This window comes from Glycine max, chromosome 2 (assembly GCF_000004515.6).
Source record: "Glycine max cultivar Williams 82 chromosome 2, Glycine_max_v4.0, whole genome shotgun sequence".
Lineage (NCBI taxonomy): Eukaryota > Viridiplantae > Streptophyta > Magnoliopsida > Fabales > Fabaceae > Glycine > Glycine max.
Window position 1 is genome coordinate 29097791 of NC_016089.4, and position 21936 is coordinate 29119726.

The following is a 21936-nucleotide window of genomic DNA, read 5'->3' on the forward strand; positions in this document are numbered from 1 at the left end:
ATCACCTATTCATTGATTTCATTGTATTTCTTCTTAGCATCATTCCTAGACTTCTCTAGTCGTACCTTTTCATCTTCCCACTTAGTCTGTAGTTCATTCTATCAAACACGTGAATTATAATTTAAAACTTGTCATATTTATGATATGAAAAGCAACCCATAAAAAAATATTCAGACACAAAACAATTGGTACAAATCCAAAAATGACATGAAGAACAAGGAAAATAGATAAAGTAGAAAGTATTCAATGTTGAAGGGGAAAATGACAAGTGTGGAAGCAAACCAATATATCAATAAACATTTCTTTCATAGTTATTTTCCATAGCTCACATCGGCATATCCTCAAGCAATAATAAATTATATAATAGAAAAAGCTTGGCCCAATGGGACAAAGTAAACATGTTGGGGCCAGGTTGCTTCTTATTACTCTCAAAAGACTCATGCTTTATTCTTCTTTGTCCCTTATATTGTTTTGTTTGTACTACATTATTTACTATCAATGTGGGATCAACATCACACCTTTGTCATGTTTTGTACTAGACATCTCGAGCGTGAAATTTACAGAACTAGACATTGACAGGTGATCCAACAATGGGTGGTCCAATAGGCTCAAAAGAAATAGTTAGGATAGGCTATAATACTATCTTAGAATTATGATTTAGACCTAAAATAACCCCAAAGAAAGATCAAGAGGTGAGGGATGCCCCCACATAAATACTTCATTTTAGTCATACCAGTAGTCAATGTGGGATCTCTGATTGAGGCAACTATACTGTATAGCTAGAAAGTAAAAATAATAATCAATTACCATCATACATTATGGATGCACAAATCGAATATAATGATTTTCAATGAATCACATATATTGACCACTACATTGCAATCACACTTTAATAGTTGTATGTACATTATCAGCAAAATTCCTAGGATTAATGGTACTTAACTAGATATATGAAAATATCTTATCATATCCTTTAGCCACCATCTTTATTTATCTTATCATGAATTGTTTTCCTTATTAGCTAATATTTGAATTAATATCAATTCAGCATTTATATATCTTTTATCACATTTTTCTTCCTCAATATAGAATCCCTCCCTTGATATCTAAAATTATACAACTTCATAATATCATAACGGTACCATCTTCCCTGACTTGTGATTTACAATTTCATTGTATCCTAAAAATATGGAATCATTTTGTTTTCAATAACTTTCCCTTTAATTCAAAGAAGTCCTTTATCATAGCAATACCATCCCCCGTGACTTGTGGTTTACGACAACATTGTCTATCTTTATCAAAAAATGTAATTGTTTTGTTTTCAATAACTTTCCCTTAATTCCAAGAAGTCCTCTATCATGTTGTATTCTTATTCCAACAAATTTAGGTATCTCTTGAGTCACGGAAATGACAGATCAACTCTATAAAATGAACATTTTTAACTTTGTGAGTTACCTTTTCCTTTTTGTTCCTTCATCATATGCCATTGTTGTTTGCAATCAACGTTCCTTGATGGATGTTGTGAGTTAACCAAACAAATTCAAAAACAAGTAGATTTTGAGTAGCACAACAAATACATCAGTGTCCAAGTAAAGAACAAATTTTGATGAAAAATTACCAAAATAAGCATTAATGTTGGTCAACTACATCTGAGTGCAGAACGTCTGTTGGAGTAGACATGGTTTGCATCTGCCATGTTACTCTCCAAAGTCAATCCATGAAGAATTCATTTGGAACTCCTCCAAAGCTCAGAAGTGCAATCAGATGTTTAGATAAATATCCTCTCTTTGGCTTGTTGCTGAAACATTTAGGCTTCAGATCAGGTAGCAGCTTTTAAACAATGCTAAAAAATATTTTCCTCATTCTTATGTGTCCTTTCTCTCCCCACTTGGATCCCTATGAATTTTTCACTATGATATAATCCACCCATTTTGCAGTTCCGTATCCAACAGCTACCACACTGTGATCCAAGTCATTTCTGCAATGCCCATCGAAAACACCCTACATATGGTAGGTAATCCAATCAATATTACTATAAAAGCTAACCATATTTGGCATATCATAACACTAAGTTCATAATTAAACATACCCCACTATAAAATTGGAAATCCCTGCCCGAAGCCTCCATGGCCACACTGAGGGTTTGGTTTGCAAGTGCCTTCAATAGACTATGTTCATTGTTTTGTGGCACATCATGATACCCGCTAATGGTCACAACTTGGGTTTATTCCTGTCAATGGAACTAGTGAAAAAATTTTAGTTTCTATGCTATTATTAGATTGGAAGTATCTGACAAAGATATTAGATTTAATATTTTTTAGCTTACCTTAGTCATCTCGCAAGTACCTTCCTCCATAATGTATGGATAGTCTTCCTCTTTATGGAGTTCACCATTTTCCACTATAAAGGAGAATGCATAGTCCATGAGACCCCCATTGCAACCATTGTTGTACGTTCTGTCATAGTCAATCAGCTCTTGCTCAGACAGTGATGTCAAATTTCCCGTAACTATCTAGTTTATTCCCTCAACTACTGTAACAATGGAAAATGCCCAGTAGCTACCTGCAACAATCAATATTAATGGTTAGAATGAAGTTTGTAATATGTGTGGGTCGTTCAATATTGGAATAATACTAGCTAAGACATGTTATAATAGTAATATTATCATTTAAAATTAATAATAGGTTGTGGCTGATCTAAGCTTCTGGTAGTCAACCTTCTTAGCCAGGTAGTTTGTCTAGTCTTCCTTAACGTAGTTGGCGAAGGAGCATCTGAAGGTGGAGGGGACCTCTTAAGGGTGTTGACATGGGTCCTGCAAAAAGTATAAAGACAAAATCAATAAACACAACCAATTAGAACAACATATAAGCATGAAATTATAAATATCCACAAATGTAAAATGTAATATACTTGATTTCATATATTAAACATTACTTGGGTATACTGCAGTTACATACGCATATTCTCCCATAAACCTTCATCATGATCATTACGAGTTGCATGTACATCATCCTCCTCATTTTCACCATTTATGGAAGGCATGTGTGGGGAGAAGATGGGCATGTCGTTAACATCAAGTGTTGAACCATCAATATCGTAAGTGATACCACTTGTTTTTTCCTGTAGAACAACTGACCGTCTTGAGTCGCTCGGATCTTCGACATAAAACACTTGTTTGGCTTGTGTTGCCATGATGAAAGGCTTGTTCTTGTAACCAACCTTTTGAAGGTGAACCAAAGTAAACCCAATTTTGTCTTGACGTACACCCACATTTCCATTAACCCAATTACACTTGATTGGTGTGACTTTTAGTTTTGATTATACGATAAGGACTGCTTGGTTTCAATTTTTTATTTATAAATTATTACTATATGCAATTCTATCCCCACCTTTTTTATTGTACCCCAAATCTTTCATAACAGGAAAAAGTAATAATTTTGTAATTATCCATGAATACAAAAAATAATTTTTTTTTCTAATAGTAATAAAGAGACTCTTAGCTTCAGGATAGAGTTGCAAGACTTCCAATTATATTATTATATCTCTAGTTTACCATTATGGGAATGTCAAGACACACTTCTTGTGAATGTGAACTGGTGAAGCATCAAACCCAAGCACCCTGATACTTCTAAACAACAACAACAACAATAATAATATAAGAGGAAAATGAGTTGCATATAAAAGGAAAACATAACTCTACTTCCAAGCAAGTGAGTTCTTTTGAAACATATCAGAAAGTATACATAACAACTTTGTCCAATCAATGACATATTATTTATAAGTTGATATAATCATCAATCATTTGTTATTTTTGTTTTTTTTTTTTTGCAAAACCTAACGGAGCCAAAGAAAAAAATTCCTTGGAGGACAATAGTTTTGGTGTTCATGAATGAGTCAACAATGAGTAAGAAAAAAAGACACTACCGTTGGCTCAGAGTAGCCATCCATTCTTCACTTGTACTATGAAAAGGTGGAAAAAGAAATGGATGGGAACACTTGTTCAACTTCTTGGTTTCCCAATTCAGCTTCTTGTTTACTTCTTTTTAGCACCCAAAAATCTCACCAAAAATAATAGCATTCATCCAAAACAACCATCAATTTCAATGCTATCATTTATCTATGTCTCAATTGGCCTACTTGTGGCATTAGATTGTTATTTATATTCATGACTTGGACTATGGTACCTTCCTGTCTCTACCTATTCACCAATTTTCTCATCCTAATTGGCTTTCAATGCTTTCTTCTCCTACTTTCTCAACTCACTCAAGTTCACACCTTATATAATCAACTCTCTAGTCCTTCTCACCATTTCCTTAACCCTCATTGTGTTTAAAAATGAGTCATCATCAGATGATCATGATGATTCAAATTCCACAAAAATCTCAAAGAAAAAGTATGTGATTGGATTCATATGCACTGTTGGTGCATCTACATGGTATGGACTATGGCTTTCCATCACACTGCTTGTGTTCAAGAAGGTCACAAAAAGATAAACTTTCAAAGTGGTCTTGGATATGATATTACACCCTTCCCTTGTAGCTACCCTTGTTACCTTAATAGGACTTTTTGCTAGTGGAGAGTGGAGTGGTTTGAAGGATGAAATGAAGGAGTATGAGTTGGGAAAGGCTTCACTATTGGTTGCTTGGGGCTTATTCGTGAGGTTTTTTCATTCTTCTCTAATGCCATAAGCGCTTTGGGAGTGCCTATTGTTCCAATGTTGGCAGTGTTGTTCTTTCATGACAAAATGGATGACATTAAGGGTATTTCTATAGTGCTAGCTATTTGGGGCATTGTATCATGTGTATCAACAATACTTGGATGATATAAGCTATGTAATTGTCAACTAACCTGAGTTAGTTAGTGACAGGTGTCACATAGTTGTCCTAACTGTTAAACTAACTAACCATAGTCTAACTACTAACTATAGTTTAGACTTACAGTTTAGCTAAAAGAAAATAAAAATTACACCAAGTAAGTATATTCCTATAGGAAATTCAAGCTATCAAGTTTGTTCTTTCCAATAATGAAATTTGTCATCTATCTATATTTTTTAAATTGTTGAAATTAGTTGCTTCTAAATAATCCATATTGCTCGTTCTTCATTATTAATTATTAACTAATCTGTCATGCTTCAAGCCCGGTCCCTGTTTGTTAAGAACCTAAATTTCAAGACTATGGATGAAAGTTTGAGGAAACTTTTAACTAAACACATGAAAGAGAGAAGCATTTTGAGTGTTAAGGTATTGGTTTTATTTCTAACTCTTTATGACTTAGCTATATTTCATATTTTTGTTTTGTTGCTTCTCTTATTTTGGTTTTGTTGCTTTCACAAATAGGTGAAGAAGCATTTGAAAAATGGGAAAAATGTTTCTATGGGGCTTGGATTTGTTGAGTTTGACGCCCCTGAAATTGCTACAAATGTTCGCAAAGATTTACAGGTATTTACATGTTATTTGCATTTTGAGATCCTAATTCTACTTCTATTTTTTTTAATTCAAGGGACAGTTTTGGACAACCATGCTCTTATTTTACAACCTTGTAATGTCAAGAATGATGGGCAAAAACAAAAGACAACTAAGAAGGATAAGAGTTCAACAAAATTGCTCAAGAAAAATGTTGCTTTTGAGGCAACAGAGAAGGACCTGCCACGAAGCACTTAAAAATATGACTTATGTGATGAAGCAGAGCTACCAGTGGCCATACATAGTACCTAGTTTAAGGGACTTATGATGAGTTTTTGCAGCTCTAAATGATCAAATCACGATCAAAACGACATTCATTACACACTGCCAACAAAATCCCTAACCTACCAGCTCTAGATAAAGACAAGAAGAACCAAATAAAATTCCGACACTCACTAGTAGTTACCTGTGTGACGATGGCTACACACGATGTCAGTGCGACAAAGACCTGTACAGCTTCGATGGTCGATGAGTAGATGAACAGAGTCAGCACACCAGAGACGAACTCAATGAAGGCAGGAAAACTGGGTGAGCATGAGGGCACAAGTGGGTCAGAGTGTTTGAGCGAGGTGAGGGACTTGCGAGAATAACCTAATTTCGAAGGAGATAATTTGGGATTGCGAAAATGACGTTGTTTCTTTACACAAAACGTCGCCATTTACGTTCATGTTAATCACACAATTGCCACATTCGTACATTCTAAGATGGTTCAGAAAAACCATTTTAGAATGTGCGTCGTAAAAAAATATTTGTTTTCCCTAATTGCAAAAATGTCACCGTGTGACTTTCTAAGACGGTTCCGTATAACCATCTTAGAATGTTCGTCGTAAAATAACACTTTTCTAGTAGTGTATGCAATTGGCTAGTCATAATTAGTGCATCATTTTGATCATAAGAAACTGAAAGCCATGAAGTTCATAAAAGTAGGATCTCGTCCTCATACATTCTACACCGCAGAAGCAGTAAGGTGAGACATTAACAAACTCATCTATTTGATTCTTTCTTCTTAGGTTGTGTATATTATTTTTCTTCTAGTTAATGACTATAATATATCTTTTTTTTTGTATACAAGTGAGTCTCTTCTGAAGTTTCTAATGACCTCATAATTTAAGTTAAGGGAAGTAGATATCTTCTTGAGAAGGTATGTGAAATTGGTCTATGTTATTTAGTTTGTTGTTAGTACTTATTCTGGAGTTCATGGTGATGTTGTTCAGTTTTCCTTGTTGTCCAAATGTTTAAAGTTTCAAAAGCTATGTTCAGAATTTGCTACATTTGTCTAGACGGTTGTGTCCCCAAAATCATTTTAGAATATGCAACATTCTAAAACGGTTGGAGAACCCAGAGAAAGGAATATATAAGTACATTGTAAAAAAAAATTGATGGTGATAAATCTGCTAGCATATTTACCTGACCTGAATTTTGTATTATGACCAACATAGAAAAGACAAAAAGAATTGAGTTTGTGCGTTGACATTATGTATATTACGGTGGCATCTGCTCGAGTGGCTGAGAAAATTATTTTCACACCTCCATTAATAGCAGTAAATTCACAATAGCTATTTTTTATTTATTTATGTGGATTGACAATAGGTAATAACGGCATCTTAAACCCACTAGAACAATAATCATATCAATGACAATAAGAAACAACTTAAGCCCGGTCTATTACCCAGTAACAAAAAAACAATTGAGAAAGAGGAGAATATCTCTCTATTTATGTACCTATTCAACTACAACATATAATTCTTAATTAATGTTTACGCCGGAATAGTAAAAAATTGTAAACAAAAGTATAGTGTCTAGTAAACATCTATTTGTTCTTATGAAATTCGCAAATCACTTTATCCTCAATTTTCATGTTTTATTTTTCTATAGGTAAAATACTTATCTCCTTCCACTTGCATGTGCTAAAGGTAGAGAGGTAGTAACTTTCTCTGACCTGAAAACCATGTAGCTAGTGTCGTGCAGAAATTTACAAGGAACACGGTTTGCATGGTGTTTTTCACTATTGACCATTCGCAAAAATTAGATAAAAATATAATAGTTATTGTGATTAACTCCTTATATATTCATAAAATACTCATTTTAATTACAAAGGTGTGAGAATGTCCATAATGAATTTCTTTCTTTCTTTCTTTCTTTTTTTAAATTAAATAGCGCGGGGAAATAGAATCAGATGAAGTCATTCCTATATAGCTCTATCCAGAGAAATTATATTTGTAGGGACCAATAAACTTGCGGAGTCTAACTTTGGCATATTAGTTAGGAATTTAAATCAATAACTTTTAGGCTTTAATTATTCCCCAAAACCACTGTTATGACTTATGCCGTCCTTTCAAAGTTATATAATGCATTCAGCTTATTCTGTCGTGCCCTTTGTACGACAATCAATTGTAACATGACCAATTAACTATAGCTTAAGATTTTATGATTTTTACAAAAATCAAGCCCAGATTTCTCTCTACCGTGAAACTATTGGCCGTCTCTACTTGTTCCTTTTAGCAGAACTTCTAGGATATATATATGTAACACCAACATGGTGTGGCCATATATACTATAAAGGTCAAAGTAAAGAAGAGAAATACAGCAGAAAACCATTGTGTAATTTATTGAATGATATACTAATGAAAGTATTTACATGCTCTATTTATAAAGCATATTAGAAGTGGTAACTAACATTGAACAAACTAACTAAGCAACCAATTTCAACTAACCATCTTAACACCTTTAACTGCACCAACCAACCTTTCTGGTTATACCAACTTTTCATAGTCGAGTTGTGTCATCATGGGGTGGAAACAATCTATCCTTAAGAGGTGTTTTTTTTCTCTGAATCAGCTGCACTGTCGACAGAACTAAGGTTCTGTTTTTAGTAAAATGCCTTTGTTTTGCTTTTTCCTTGCACTGTACAATCAATTATATACCCCAACACACTCTCAAAATCTTAACCTATGATGCCCCCCACCAATTTGCTGTGCCACCAAACCCATGTTCTGAGTTCTCAAACCTTATATGATCCACTTGGGTTCTTATAGTTGTAATACTGATATAAAGGAGTTTGATTATGGCCATGGAAAGATAGATCCTTCAAAGTTCTCAACCGCATCATTTAGAGCCACCTATTTGCAAGTGCAACTGTGTTTGTTGCACAAGTCACAACATATATATGTCACATGGTACATGATGATAATTCAAGTTTGATTTTAAGTACACCATATTTATGTAACATCTTCTGTGTGGTAATTATAAGGGAAAGAGGCTGTGCCAGACAGGAAGTGTGACAATATAATAGATGCTGCATTTTTTTTTTCGTGTGCAGGAATCAAAGACAAATAATAGAGAATTTACAACAACTCACATACTCTATTCCACCGAGTTAGACCCCCTTAGTAATAGATGTTGCATTCAGGTAGAACAGTACTAGCAGGAGCCCCATGAGTGACGTTGTCTTCCCACAGCCCATGCAATTGACTTGAGTGAACCTTGGTTTCAGGTGGTAAAATAAGTACTATATAGAATCTTGAATGTGCGGGTGATGAGTGATCATGGGCATCATCATAATCATGTAGTGAACTAAAATTCGAATCTCTTAAAAAAAGAGACAAGTGTCTCAATTCTCAAACAGGATTGTCTCTGTTGAGAATACACGAGAAAAAAAAAATCATCATATTCATGTATCTCTCATAGTGAAGAAAAAAGCTACAGTTTTTTACACAAGAATAGTCCTTATCAGGGGTAACACTTAGCTTGAACTAAAAGCAGCTGAGACATTTCCAATGGATATGGTGGAGTGGTGCATTCCAAAGGATGTGGATGAATAAAGTGGAAAACGATAGGGTCCTTGTGTGGAGATTCTATCTTCTTTTGAGCAAAATATTCTAAAATCGAACTTATCTTTATCATGTGTAGTAATGTCGGGTCGTGATTGGTTCCACATCCCCTAGCCTTTTATCATTTTCTTTTCAACGTTTTCCATTGGTGATATTAACTGAAATTAAGCTTAACCTGTTGCAACAATAAATGTTCTCAAAACCAAATTGATAATTGAATCCATCAAAATACTAGTTGATGTTCATGAATGAAGTCTAACCTCAGACCATATTGTACTAATTAATTAAATATATAATGACATTATATGATAGATTAAATCAAATATCATCTCAATTCTTATTAAAAGGTTCAAATTAAAATTGTAATTTAATCTTTTATTTTTTCACAAAAATATCATTTATTAAAGTCAGTTTTAAAATAATATGATATAGAGAGAAACATAAATAATTCATTAATGTTGGTTAATTTTATTCAAAGAAATAGTTTTGAAAAAATATTAATTTATGATAAATTTAATATTCTAAACTAAATTAAGCAAATCTCTTAATTCTTCATAATGTTTTAAACTAAATCAACAAAAAAATTTAATCCTAATGAATTTGTTAATTCAACCTTATAACAAGAGTAGAGGAAATGATATATTTAACAATGTAATATAATTACCATTTAATTTGTTAAAAAAACCTAATTGCCGATAATATAACATCTTTTAAAACCACATGATTTTTTCATTATGAATTAAATTATCTTCAAAATGTATTTAATGTTATTTATGGATAATCGAAAAAAAATGAGGAGACAGAAAAAATAATTCAAAAGTAATTTACTTTTATATTATAAATTTGAACACACAAGTTGGAGAATGAATATCTCACTCTCAATTAAACATTTCTTAATATTCATTCTTCTCTTTTTTTGGAGGAGTATTTCACGCATGCACTACACTATCATTAGTCAAAAAAATTCTCTTAGATGTCTCAAATTATATTTATCTTCTTATTCGTTTATGATTTTTGTTCTACCATCTATTATTTCTATCTTTAAATTAAATTTTAATAATTTTTAAAAGAAATTTAGTTAAAATAACTTTTTATCAGAATTTAAATTATTTTATAAATTCAAAATGCAATTTAGATATTTAAATAAATATTTTTCATACGTTGCAAATATATATACTTATAATGTATTTTAATTATATAAAAACAAACATTTTTGCTATTTCACATGTTCGAATGTTCTTTGTAAACTAAATTCAAAAGATAGGACAGTAGTTAGGCGTTAGCTTCCAAAACTTCTACATTAAACGTTGTGCGGTCCACACACAAGACATCGCCATACACGTTCTTCAAATTGCAAGAATAATAACCACCGTAGAGTTCAAGAAACAGAACAAAAGTCTCAATCTAATCTCACACAGTTTAGTTTACTCTTACTCTATCAAGTTCAAATTTTTTGTAAAGCAATAATGGCATTTAGGGTTTCGTTATAGACACCGACAAATTACTCAAGCAAACAACAGTGAAGGGCATGGCCAAGAAAAAAATGTGTCCGACGAAGCAGCCACCGTCACTATTGCCAAAAAAGACGGTGTCAAACAAGGGCAAAGCGAGCATATCAACACAGGTTTACAAAGGTTATAAAGAAGAAATGTTAATTAAAATGCTTTTCTGACACAGTGAATGCAATATATGTAGATAGGAAAGAACATATGAACTAAAATTTTAAATGTAAAAGTGCTTTAAAATAATGAATGACTCGATCGAGTCAACCATTGTAATTCTATGTGTTGTTTAGAGATCTATAACATGGTTAACAAAGTGAAGTTTTTAGTCTAATGCTTAAAGAATTTTGTTTGGTGAATACTAATGCTTAAAGATTAATTAGCAAGCCTTTCTGATTGCAATATGTTAAATAAGGAAAATTACCCGAAAGGTTCTTGTGCATTGAATACAACACGTATTAGAGTGCTAACGCTAAACTTACTGTTCATATGATCACTTGGTCTAGAATAGCATTATTCTGCTTTGTCTCTCGTGAATAAATAGTTACGTACGTATCACAATGAGATACAACCTTGTGCTTTCATGATTAAAATTGTGCTTACATCTGAAAGATAAGCTTATTATTATTATTATTATTATTGCTGTCCAAACCTTGTCTACCAAGTCAATAGTTGAATAAACAATTAGAAAAGTTATGATGGACAAATCCAAAAAAAAAAAAAAAAACAACCTATGATGCATAAGTTGCGAAAAAATTGTAAAATTCTCTATTTAGCTCCTTTTTTCATAATCTTCCCTACTTCTTAAAAGCTAACTCTCAAGGTAGGGGTCATTCATGCACCCATCATTTCATATTTAAGAATATATATATCAGCTGTGTGGCATGAGTCAGCCCCATTCAACAAGTATAAACTTGAGCCTAAATCTGATTCTGCAGGTATGGATCCAAACCGAACTCAGTTTGAAAGCCCAATTCAGCTAATAGTGGCTTAAGCCCAACCTTGCATAGTTGTAAGGGTATTACTATTTACCCCTATTAGGATTATTCTTGGCCCCTACCTAGAGGGGAAAAGTCCATCCTATCCCCATTTCAAATTTCTAATCCCTTCCTCTTCTCCCTCAACCCTACTTGCAACTCTTCCTAGCACCCCCCTTTCCCTTTCTCCTTCTTTCTTCCTCAAAATTCCTTCTCTTTCTCCTTCCTCCTTCTCCTTACAAAGCCCAACCGTACCCTACCCCCAATCTTCCCTTCTCCTCCCCAATCCCAACAAACTCTTCCCTTCTCTTTCCCTAACCTACTCCTCCTCCCCAACCCTTCTTTTCTTCCTTCTTCACACAACACATCCCTTCCCTAACCTTATGCTAAATTTTTTTCTAGGTTATGGTTGGCAACAGAATCATGATTCAACTTTAGATTTTTCTACAACATCACCAAAGATGAAAAACATTTTCCCCACAACCATCACCAAAGATGAAAAACATTTTCCCTACAACCATCATCAACGTAAATTGGTTGACGGTAAATAAAGATCAAGTAAAATTTTGTAACATTTGATGACGTTAATAATTATTTTCTTTAGGGCATCAAGCACTACTAGAAAAAGAGGTTTTTATGATGCACTTTCCACATCGATCCTTTGAAACCGTTTTAGAAGAATACATGGTGGCATTTTTGTAATTATGACATGTGTAAACAAGGACGGTGGAACAAAACTCGTCTTCAAATGAATCATACAACGTCGGTTCCTATTATGACCGTTGTAAAAATGAGAAATCCACGACATTTTTGGAGACACCGTCCTGGTATGCGTTATCAATTAAATGACTCTCAATCACTCATCTTAGGTTTTTTCCCTCTCACTCACACCCTCATTACTTTCAACTTGACCTAGTCCCTCCTTGTCACTCTTGCGGTGTCCCTCATTGTCCCTCTCGCGGTCTCCCTCACCATCGATCTCGTGGTCTCGCTCACCGTCACTCTCACACTTTCTGTCGTTGTTGTACTCGACTTCAGCATTGATGGTGAGTGAGGGTGTTCACACCATCGAGCGTCGCCTAGGCCAACCATATTTGGGTTTTGGGGTTTTGATGAGGTTGTCTCTGTCGCGCACCGCCGCTGCCAGTGAAGTGAGGTTTCCTTGTCTGGGTGGTTGAGATGAGCGTGAACAAAACGACACCGCACAAAAGGTAATAACTTTTGCAGACTCGCTGATACTATCCATCTCTCAAACATGGAATCGAAAGGTAATAACCCTTTATTTTTGTTACTCTCTGGTTGAATTGATTTTTTTTTTGTGGTTATTAAACCTATAACACAATGTTTTGTTTTAGGGCAAAAGGGTACGGTGAACTCGTCCATGATGTTAGCGTCTCTGCTTAGTAGTCTATGCTTAATTCAGCATGTAGTGATGTACTTTTGGTGTGATTTATAGCGAGTCGTTGTTGATCCTTTTTCCCCTTATCATAGGTGTATGCTATGGAGACAAGTCACTTACTGTAGGATCCTGGACAATGTGGGAATGCATTAAAAGGATTTGAAGCCTTCCTATCTTCATCAAAGAACACTGCACTGTATGGATTTGTTCTCTCTGGCCTTCTTTCTTAATTTTATTTAATATACTTTATTCCACTTTCAATCAGCATGCTCTTCTCCGATGTATTCTTTTAGGCGAAGAAGCGGTTTATCCAAGAGTTGGGTTACTTACCAGAGAGTTTGGCTTGGTCTTGCTTTCTTCTTTGTTAAGCAGTTATCTAATTCGTCCTCATTGCCAATCTTTACTCCTACTTCAGACCTGTTTAAAGTCTCTGTAATGTCCGAGTGTTAGCAATCCTCTAATTGTGGTCTTAGAGCTCTCTAGAGCCCTTAAGATGAAATGGTTTTGCAATCATGCTCCTCTATCCATTCTCGACTTAATCCTCTCCAGCTTTGGTTCGTATTGGGAGTGTTCTCCTTTTGGGGTTTGGGGGCTTGCCTCCCATCTGGTACTTATGTGGTAGGTGGGTTATTGAAGGTGGATAGGTTTTTGTAAGAATCAATTTAAGGATCAAGATCGGAAGAAAGATCAAGATCAGGAAGAGCTTCTCTTCGAAGGTGCCAAGAATGTTGATTCTTCTCTTTAAAAAAAAAAAAGACTTTGGCTCATGTTCTATTCAGTGGAATAAAGATAAAATAGAAATTAGCTTTTGGAGAGATGGCTGAGTGGTTGATAGCCCCGATCTTGAAAACCGGTATAGTTCGGAACAAAGAACTATCGAGGGTTCGAATCCCTTTCTCTCCTCTTTCTCGGTGAATAAATTTGTTTATTTTTTTAGTTTCTATCAAATCTTTTTTATCTTGATTTTTCGGTTTGTAACTTGATTCGGCAAATTTCTTAATCATTGTCTGTCTACCTACCACTTCCAAAGTAGGAAAATTTTGTCATCAAGTCACATTGAAATTGGATGTGAGTATCAAACAAGAACACAAAAGTGGGTTGAAGTGGAAGATCCACTAAATGATGTTGGCGTGGGGGATCTAAAGACTGAAAAGGATTACGCAATGAAACCATGGAGTGGAATCAGATCCACAGAAAAAGATAGTGGAACTCAGTCCAAATTCCTTGTGCGTGGAAGTGTGAATAGAAGCAAGAGATGTTAACTTTCTACACTTTGTTTATGGAGTTGTATTTCTAAACTCTCAATGAATCTTTCTAAAAATTGTTAGAGGTTCTGAATTATGTTAGATATTTATGTTTCTCTTGACCCTCAACGCATTTTACTATGAATCATTCATTTTTTTATCTTTCTATATACTCTGAATGAATTTTACTCTTTGTAAATGATTTTTACTCTTTGTTCATGGAGTTGTATTTAGGTGAAAGTAATTCATTTTTTAACTTCCTATACTCTGAATGAATCTTTTTGGTCATTGTTAGAGCTTCTCACTTACATTAGATTTATTTATTTTTATCTGCCTCACTTATGTCAGATATGTGTTTCTCTTGACCCCTGAATGCATTTTACTTTGAATGATTCATTTTTAACTGCCTTCATCTCTAAAAGTTACTACTTATATCAGTAAAAATGGATCATTGTTTCAATTTCATTTTCAATGTGGAATTTTATTTTCTGTGTCTAAATCAAGTTGTTTAAAAATCATAATTCTCCGTGAAGCTAACTATACTGCATTTGCTATTATCGGCATAATCAATTAGAAAAAGTACAACATCAGAGAATCACAATAGAAAGTGAGACCCATTAAGGTAATTTAGTTTTATGCTAATGCTAGCTAGTTCACCTTTTCAATTTTAGAAACTTTTTGTATTGACCCCTGTCCCCTTAAAATGATAGAAATTGATAAATATGTTTTGCTTTAGAATTAACCACGAAATTTATCCTTAATTTAGCAGTTGTTTTTGGTCTGATTATAGCAGACTTCTTATTTATTTGGCAGGAAGCAAGTTTTATCAATGAAGATAGAATTCAAACATTTGCTTTTGGTACAAGGATTTCTACTACTTGTCAGGTACACACATAAGTATTCCTATAAATTTAGTGACTACAACATCCTACAGATCTCTGTGGTTATTTTATACAGTGTTGTATAACTTAATTTTCTTTCTTGTTGTTGTTTACGAATCCTGGCTTCAATTTCCATATAAGATATTAAATGGGATGGATATCGTACTTCCATAGACCTATGTCTAGTATCAAGTTAATGAGAGTGTTTGTACTGGCCTCTAGGAATTGTAGTTGTTAGCAATGTTTTAAAAAACCAAATACCAGTTCACGACTGTTCCAGAAAGATCATTTTTCAGCTTCTTATTTGGCTGAGGCAGCATCAAGACCCAACCTATGAACTCATTGCTATATTTTCCAAATCAAATTTACACAATTGACTACATCATATTGTTCTTTTATCTTCTCCCAAACTTACACTAAAAATTTTGGTTTTCATTTTGTATCAATTTTTTAAGATTTCAGTTGAGTTGTTTGCTAAGGATGGTGGCTTCCCTGGCTTTACTGTTCAACTATCCTTGGTGATCCATGGCTTTCTGATGGCTACACTTTGGTTATAGCATCTATCTGGCATAACAGTCAAGTTTTACTTTCCATCAATGTGTTGAGGTAGTTATGACAATAGAAGGTATTTTTGTTATGTTTGTGTAAACCTTTATGCAAAGCATGATGATCAAGTCTATACATTTTTCATCAACTATTATTATTATTATTATCTCAACTTTAATTTCAGGTAATAGTTGATAACTGCTAAATAATTGTATTTTGATAATAGAAAATAAGGCAAAATTGTCTTTAAAAATAATTATTTAGCAGTTATTTGCGCTTAAATATTAAATAATTGATGTTTTGTTGAATTTTGGCTGCAGATATAAAACTGGAGGTGTAACAAGCAAAAAGGCCAGAAAAATTGAAGCAGGTCCAGCCCAATACGCGCGCTGAGCGCGCATCACGCGCTAAGCCCGTGATCCAACAGAAGCACGCGCTAAGCCTGCGATCCAACAGAAGAATGCGCTAAGCCTGCAACACGCGTGCTAAGCCTGCGATCCAACAAAAGAACGCGCTAAGCCTGCAACACGCGCGCTATGCCCGCAATCTACACGCGCTGAGCAAGGGTGTGTCGCGCTGAGCGCGCCTACGGAGGCCCAATGCCCAGTTCAACAGCTATAAATAGAGAGTCAGTCCAAAGGAAAGAATACACCACCACAAAACCCCTTCTCCTAGGGGTTTCATTTATTCCCTTTCTTTCTTTCACCCCTCCTCTCATTGTAAATCTCTCATGACCATGAGTGGCTAAACCCTTAGTTAGGGCCTGGCAGGCCTAGAAGCCAATGCGATGTATGATGTACTCTTCACTATTTATCAATGCAATACCAGGTTTTTCTTTCCTATTTTCTTTTCTGTTTTTATCTTGCATACTCATCTTTGTATTCTGTTAGGGGTTAGATGCTCGAGAGAGGGTAACTTCTAAATAAGATTTAAAGAAGATATGCATGCATTAGTTTTAGGGGTTAGACGCTCGAGAAAGGATAACTTCTAATAGAGCAAGAAAAGATATCATAATAAAATCATTGTTAGGCATAGAGTGATTGCATTATGCCCATGCGTCAAAGCAAACATCTAGAATTAGAACTTCATGCATTTTATCTATTGAGTCTTTGCAAAGGCATTTGGGGGATAAATAGGTAAAATAGGCTTGTCATCGTGAGGCATCAGGGGCAAGTAAATGAATAGATGTGAGTGGGATAGAATCACCTGAATTGGTAAAGAAAAAACCATAAACTCATACATCCTAGGCAGGCTAGGCAAGTCAGTTCCCAACATTATCTCATCTTGAATTTATCTTTTTTTATCTAAATCTTTTATCTTTCTTATCTTTCACTTTTCTAATCTTCTACCTTTTTCTTTATCTTTAATTCTTTTATCTTTTCCTTTATCTTCTAATTTTATCTTTTCTTATCTTCTATCTTTTTCTATTTTTTATTTTAAATTTATTATCTCTTGCTTGTAAATTGGGTTTGCATTAGTCTAGGTACAAACAAAGTCCCTGTGAATTCGACACTCGGACTTCCGAGCACTTTACTACTTGTGACAATTTAGTGCACTTGCCAAAGTCTCAACAATAGTCAACCATATGAAGTTATATTTGTGTCATAAAAAACTAATAAAAGTGATGCACTTGATCCACTAATTGTAGTTCTTCATGGGAGACCGCACTCTCTCTCATTGTCAAGCTTTTCAAAGCCATTTGCTTATCTTTCTTCCCTTGGATATAGCTTGTTAATTGTGAACTACAGGTAAATGGTATCCTCCTTGGTGCTCAAGCATTTGATCCAGGCTATGCAATTTCAATCCAACTTTTAGTGATTCTGAGCCTCAACCACACATAACACATAAAAGAATTAGCCATATATGGCCTATAAACCTGCATTAGATCATTATTCATTAGTAATTAGTGTTGATTCTATTAAGCACTATGGTTCAAATAATAGACCTGATTTTTAGAGGGAGATTTGGAAAAGTGCAAGTATCCTCCCCAATAATATGGGTTATAAATAGGTTTGAGTAGATAAAAAGATAATAGATACAAATGATACTCTGAATAATAAGATTAGATTGATGATAAATGCTTTAATGTAAAAAAGAAGAATATTACCGATACTTTTATGCGATAGTCTGTATATGGTCTCGCACCATATAAAGCCTCTTTAGATATCCAATTATAGATAAAGATATGTCTAGTACTAGTCTGTTTCCAAGCTTCTTACATGATAATATTTCTCAGATGCACATTAGGATTTGGTGAGGAAGCCTTGCAATCTCTTCCGGGGAAAGCTGGATCTCAGGTGCATGGTGACTTTTTCTTTTAAATTCTTTAGTTGATATAGTTTTTATCCAACAACAACTCTTTTGTGAAAGCAAGTTCCAATTTCCAAAACTATTGTCATATTATGGGCACATTTTTTTTTAGGTTGGATCTTGATCATAATTTGTTATATGCAGGACGTCAATGATGAACTCACTGCTATTAATCACATCATAACTTGTGATAGTTGAACCTTGGATTTATAATAAAGTTATTTAAAAAGGTCTTTGGCACATAATTATTTGGGCTGAAGATTAAACAATCATGAAATTAGTAGTTTATAGTGCTGAGGGCTGCTTATCTATTTTTAGTAGCAGACATTTTTTAATTGTTTGACTGATATTATTATAACAACTTCAACATAATAGTTGTGATTTCACAAATCCACTCATTTAAATTATGTAAAAAAACTTAAATTGTGATGTAACATTATTTTTAATTATTGATAAATTTTTGTAAAAAATTATTGAAATTCATTTTTAATATAGATTTTAAAAAAAGCTAGATTATATTAGAAACAAACTTGTGATGTAACATTATTTTGTATTTATATATCAATTTCATATTAAATGGGTGTTGATGCATGCATTAAACTCTTTGAACAATTCAAGTCCTATTAAGGACTATACTTTTCCTTGGGGGGGTGCATATTTGAGCTCTAGGTATTTCTTAAGGAACAATGTACATGACACCAATTCGGCAAATTGCCCCCTTTGGGGCACTTTCAAAAACTTTTTCCCCAGATGGGGTCATTTGCAAACATTTTTCGCCAAGGGGCTATTTTGCACGTAAATTGCATGCATGCCCTAAGCAAACCATCAGTCAGACTGGCAAGTTCGCTGGCAGTGAAGAACCCACCATCCCCATTGGCGATTTCATCATGCATGGGGGAACCGTCAGTCAAACTAGCGAGTTCCTGGCAGGAGAGGGCAAAGGGCCAGGCTACGTTGCAGGACTACGTCGCAGGGGGGTGCAGGTGAACGTTGCAGGGACGCAGGAATCGCCATTGGCGCTGGCGGGTTGCAGGAAGAACTCGCCAGTTTGACTGGCGAGTTGAAGTTCAAAAAAATTTCAGCGTATAAAGCGCAACGCGAGGCTCTCGTATGCATGCATTCCTTTCTTCTGTTTGTATCCCCTTCACTGCATTCGTTTCTTCTCTTGATTCCTGCTTCCATTGCATTCTTTCTTCTCTTGCTACTACGTGTTCTAGGTAAGTATTTTGTTAACTGAAAATTTAAATTTTTTTGTTATATATATGTTAAGTTAAGTTTAATTGATATATTAATTTTAATTGAGAAATTTTTTATGTGTTTTAGGTGAAGTTTTTAATCCTATTTGCCCTGTCCTACACTGTTTGGTTGTTATTCTTAATACGCGCTTTGGGTAAGTTAATTTTTTTTATCCTGTTTGCCCTATACTTTTGTGTTATATATATATATATATATATATATATATATATATATATATATATATATATATATATGTGTTAAATTAATTTCAGTTGACATATTAATATTATTTAGGTTAGGTTAGGTTTTTGTAAGTTGTAAATTATTAGTTGTGTTATATATATATGTTAGGTTAGTTTTAGTTGACTTATAAATATTATTTTAAGAATATTAGTTAGGTTAGTATACATATGTCAAGTTAGTATTAATTGTGCTTTTGGTTAGTTTTTGATAATATTATTTTGTTTAGATTTTGTAAATTAGTATGGTATTATTTGTGTTATATGTGTATGTTATAATTTTAGTTGGTATCTAATTATTTGTGTTATACGGTACATTAGTTGTAGTTAATTTGTTAATATGAATTTGTTGAAGTTTTTTAAATTGGTATGTTATTATTATTTGGTTTAGATTTGTTAGATTTGTATGGTATTATTTATGTTATATATATGGTATATTAGGTTTAATTAGAATGTTAATATTATTTAGTTTACTTATTTTTTTTATTGGAATATATGATACGTTGTTAATTATATATATATATATATATATATATTGTTTAAATTTTTGTTTCTATAGTATTTTTTGGATTTATTTTAATTTATTTGTGTAATATATGTAATTTAATTTAAATTTTATTAATCGGAAAAAAATTGGTAATTTATTTAAATTTCTGTACGTATTTAAATTTTTAATTTTGTTATTTGTATAGTATTTTAGTTAGTATTTTATGTTTTTTATGTAATATAATTTATAATTTTGTTAGAATGTTAATATTATTTAGTTTTCTTATTTTTAATTTTTATTATTTTTTGGATTTATTTTAATTTATTTGTGTAATATATGTAATTTAATTTAAATTTTATTAATCGGAAAAAAATTGGTAATTTATTTAAATTTATGTATGTATTTAAATTTTTAATTTTGTTATTTGTATAGTATTTTAGTTAGTATTTTATGTTTTTTATGTAATTTAATTTATAATTTTGTTATTTGTATAGTATTTTGTTGTTCAAACTTATGTATTTTGTTATTTATTGAGATTTTAATTAATTTGTTGTAAGTGAAATTAATTTTTTTATGTTAAATTTTTGTTGTCAATTTTTTGTATTATATTTTATTTTACAATATCAATGACATCTTCGTCGTCATCTTCATAGTATACAAATTAAGTCTGGTCCAATAGATGTAGACGTTTTATGGATGCAACCTAAACATGTTTCAGAACATGTTTGGAATGGGAAACCAGACAGAAAATTGCACATCAGACGAGCTGTCCCGATTTATCAAGGTCAAGAAGAAATACCAAAGGAAATTATTCCTCTGCTTCGACAATCTGGGTTTTATTGGATAATGAAGATGGGCTACCTCAAAATAAATTCATCATTAATTACTGCCTTGATTGAAAGATGGAGGCTTGAAACCCATACATTTCACATGAGATGCGGAGAGTGTACGATTACTCTTCAAGACGTCTCTGTATTATTAGGCATGCGTGTTGATGGGGCACCATTAATTGGTTAGACTAATCTTGATTGGACTGAATTGTGTGAAGAATTGTTGGGCGTCAGACCACAGGAAGGTGAACTTCAAGGCAGTGTAGTCAAATTAAGTTGGTTGGTACAACATTTTTCACAAATAAATATTCATGACGGTAACGTAGAACATCTACAGAGGTTTACCCGTGCATGGATCCTCAGATTCATAGAAGGTGTTCTATTTGTTGACAAAAGCAGTAGTAAAGTTTCCCTAAGGTACCTCCAATTTTTACGTGACTTTGAACAGTGCAGCACGTATGCATGGGGACCTGCCGTGCTTGCTTATTTATATAGAGAGATGTGCAGGGCCACCGATTATAAAATTAAATCAATCGGAGGTATGTGCATCTTAATCCAAATGTGGGCATGGGAACGCTGCACGACTTTGGCTCCAAAGAGGACTCCTCCTGTAATAGAAAATAAACCACTCGGACACAGCTTAGTTGTTTTAAAAATAAGATTTCATTTGAAAATAATTAATAATGTAACGCGTCGCCACTAATTATTTCATATTTTTTTTTGTAGGTGGCTGCGACGTGGAAACCAGCATATTGGCAATGATGATCTCATAGTTTCTCGTCGCAGATTGGATATCATGAAATGACATGAGGTAAGAACATCGTTATGTATTCGTTACATAATAAATAAAAAATGTCATGTTTAAGTCAAAATTAACATTTGTGTTATTGTATGCAGTTTCTGTGTGAGCCTTACACAGCAACCGTTATGTCGATGTTGCCTCCAATTTGTTTGGTTGGTAGTGTAGCGTGGTGCGCAGTGGTGCCATTCATT

At 33.5% G+C, this 21936-nt stretch overlaps 2 pseudogenes; one reads left to right on the forward strand and one right to left on the reverse strand.

Annotated features, from left to right (window-relative positions):
* Positions 1 to 1833: 1833 nt before the first annotated feature.
* LOC100783974 (cysteine protease XCP2-like) lies at positions 1834 to 2425 on the reverse strand (annotated as a pseudogene).
* A 1460-nt stretch (positions 2426 to 3885) lies between these two features.
* On the forward strand, positions 3886 to 16234 carry LOC100784505 (purine permease 21-like; annotated as a pseudogene).
* The last annotated feature ends 5702 nt before the right edge of the window (positions 16235 to 21936 follow it).